Source organism: Lactuca serriola, chromosome 4 (genome assembly GCF_051521515.1).
Source record: "Lactuca serriola cultivar US96UC23 chromosome 4, Lser_US96UC23_V15, whole genome shotgun sequence".
NCBI lineage: Eukaryota > Viridiplantae > Streptophyta > Magnoliopsida > Asterales > Asteraceae > Lactuca > Lactuca serriola.
In genome coordinates this window covers 345,546,589-345,550,235 of record NC_136411.1, presented here as the reverse complement: position 1 = coordinate 345,550,235, position 3,647 = coordinate 345,546,589, and the positions used below count along the sequence as shown (strand labels likewise).

The 3,647-nt window shown below is 37.5% G+C and overlaps 1 pseudogene; it reads right to left on the bottom strand.

Annotated features, from left to right (window-relative positions):
- Nucleotides 1-299: 299 nt before the first annotated feature.
- On the bottom strand, nt 300-3,074 carry LOC145097542 (putative receptor-like protein kinase At2g23200 pseudogene; annotated as a pseudogene).
- Between the last annotated feature and the right edge of the window lie 573 nt (nt 3,075-3,647).

The window sequence follows — 3,647 nt, the reverse complement described above, 5'->3', positions numbered from 1 at the left end:
TGTTTTTCTATTTTTTAATGATTATCAACTTTCGAGCAACTTGGAGTAATCTGTGTGCAATTATGAGTAACATAACTTCATATTACACTGGCATTCGCGGTTGTTTGACGGACCATCTTTGACCTATTTTTATTAATTGTTACGGTTGTCGATCGTTTTGAATTGTTGAATTGGTTTGAATTCCTTTCGGTATCACCTGGCATGTATCAAACATAATTGATGAATAAAAGATGAAATTGATATGGAATCAAACAAAAACTGGATCGTGCTGTGATACCAGTTACAATGAAAACAAAAATAATAGAGATATATTTTGATTTGTTGTTTTCAATTTTTGATTATAAATGAAAAGCTACGAGTTACACATATAATAAAAGTGATGCTTAGCTAACAACTTCTAACTAACAAAACTGCTCGAACCGCATATATAAATAAAAGGCTATATTATCGAGCTTTTCTAACAAACCCATAGCTGATGGCCATGAACTACTCGTTTGTATTATCGAGCTCCTTTCATCCCTAATTGTGAAAATACTTGGCTTTCACTCGGATAGCTCGAGCTCGAGCTATCATTCACTTCGAACTCATGATTAATACATGACGGAAGCCGTTCAATCACTGACATCGGAAACTGCAATGATGTGTTGATCGTGCTATTTTTGTAGAACTCACTGTCGTCATCTACCAGTTGTTGAAATCCCAACGCGTATTCTAAATCTCGTTGCACTTCTATCATGGTAGGCCTTTCCTCTCCTAAATCCTTTAAACATCTCTCAACCAAAGTCAAAAAGATCCGTAACGAATCCATATTTATCGTACCCATAAGAAATGGATCGATTATATTCTCAACATTCCCGCACTTTATATGTTTCTTTGCCCAATCTGCCAAATTCACTTCCTTATCAGGAAAATTGTGTCCGATAACGGGCCTTGCGCAAAGTACTTCTACAAGAACCACTCCAAATGCATAAACATCGGATTTTTGTGTCACTTTCATGTATATCGCGTATTCAGGATCCATATAACCGAAACTCCCCTTGATATCAGAAATCCCGCTTTCATCCACATTATCGAAACAAGATATCCCAAAATCGGCCACCTTCGCAACGTAAAGATCGTTAAGCAAGATGTTTGTTGACTTCACGTCGCGATGAATTATCCCATCTTTTGAACCCGTGTGAAGGTAATGCAAACCTCGGGCCGCACTAATACAGATCTCAAGTCTCTGTTCCCATGAAAGCTTTAGGTTGTATTCATTACCATATAAATGATCTTGAAGAGTACCCTTTTCCATAAACTCATACACGAGTATCATCTCGGATTTCTCATCACAATAACCAACCAAAGAAACTAGGTGGCGGTGTCGTATCTTTGACAACACCATGATCTCGGTCACAAACTCCGGCCGCCCTTGTCCGTGCCCCTTTCCGCCTCGTTTCACCGCCACGTTTCGACCATTTGAAAGTGTTCCTTTATAGACCTTACCAAAACCTCCTTGTCCAATCATCAACTTCTCATCAAAATTCTTGGTTGCTTTTAATATATCACGAAATGGGATTTTAAGGTTGAGACTCAAATGGGGGGCCGTTGATGGATCAGTATCTAAATCCGTGTAAGAATCACCACCGTACGATAGCATCACCTGAGATCTTTGGTTGATCAACTTTTCTTGATACTTCTTCCCCATGAAAAAACCGATTAGTAAAATCAGCACAAAAGCTACACATCCAACCACAATCAACACGATTGTGTTTATGTTCTTCCTTTCATTCTCCTGATCAATCTCGCTGGAATTCTTCAACAACTCCATGATCTCGACCCCGTTCAAGAACGCCGTGTAATTGCTACCGGGAGTCGCACCAATACCGATGTTCATAAACTGTGACTCCACTGAATCCACCACCATGTCAACAAAAAACGGTGCTGCTAGAACTATCACTCTGTCACTCGGTCCAATATTCGCGCTAAAGTGGCTGTAGATGAAGAATCTGAAGGCTTCATGACTGAGACTCGTGCTTATGACATCGCAGAAATGTGCTCGAACAAGGTAGGTAGCGTTCTTTTTTACACCAAAATTCCATGTTATGTTGAATGAGTTGATGTTCAATTGTTTGGCTGTTTTGTAAACATAAGCAGGAGCATGGTATTCGGTTGCTCCATTATCTCCATATTTAAGAAGGCCGTCGAAACTTTTGTTTGTTGCTCCTTCACTACTGTTGGAGATAAAGGAATCATCAAGTTTCCATTTTCTTCCTAGAGTAGTGTCACGCTCATCTTCAGTCGTCTGCAGTCCTCCGACGTCAATTCTGTAAATTGGGTTGAAAGCATAATCCGATGTTAAGTTATGCAGATCAGCAATTTTTCCGGCAGGTGAACTACGTGGGAAAGGGACGCCTTGCGTGAACATATTAGCTGGTGTCGTGAAAGCTTCAATGGCGTTAACAAAAGCAGGAGATGAGGGATCGGAGGGTGTGAATTCGATTCTGTAGCTTGTTTTAGCTCCAGTTGGGATGAAAAGTTCTTTAATTTCAATCGCGTCACCGACACTAAAATTGGATAACAACGAAAACCCAGAAACTGAAACGGCGAATCTTGAATCGGAAAGTTTAAATTTTTTTGTGGAGAATGCGAAAAAATGAAGGCGTATCAAGACGAAAGTGTTGGGTTCATTTGCTGGGAGTTCGTACCATGATTTCTTGGTGAAAATTCTTGCTGTATGGTAGATTGGAGGTTTACTGGATGAAGTGTTCAAGTTTTCAACGGCGGAGCCGCCGGAAGCGTAATTGTCATCGGAGACAAAGGTCTGTCCACTGAAAATGATGTTAGAGTTTGATCCACAGTTGATGAAGAGGGGGTCCGGTAAACCGTAAAGTGAGGAAACAAGAGAGAGAAGGGTGAGGAGAGAGAAACAAAGGGTGGACGCCATTGAAGGAAAGTGAAGAACTTCTGGTTCCAATAGTGAAAAATTATGTGTTCCATTCACGGGGAGGAAGAAGACAATGTGGGAAAAGGGTATTGAGGAAGACTGAGACTGTTGACTTTTAGCATGTGGTTGTGTGCGGATTGTTGAAGAACAACGGATTATAATTTCATTCCTCGTTTTAAAAATCACGATAACTACATTTGTTACCATAAGTATAAATAATAGCACCAGTAATAACAACCAACTGCGGATCTTTGTCACCATAACGATAAATAAATTGAGTAATTTAATATTTTTGGGTTGATTTTATTTTTTAATTAGGTAGTAACCCGTATATTATACAGGTTGATTAAAACAAAATGTTATAAAGGATTAAACAATAAGTCTATTTGAATTTGAAAAAAAAATGAAATTTACGGAAATAAAATATCTTTAATAATTATAGTATTGATTTACACATTTAATACATTAAATACTTTACATATATAATAGTAGAAGTATTAATTAATAGAATTATAATTTTTGATTAATAAAGAAATAAAAATCCACATAATGACATGTGGAATTTAAATAATTTAAATATCTTACATAATGACATTTGGCAATAGTGTATTAGAAGATAACATGTGGCAAAATCATTTTCATTTATTAGGGAGGATGAGACTCATGTATTACATAAGTTAATTAAAAAAAATTAAATATCAAAATGTAAAAATTAAGTATT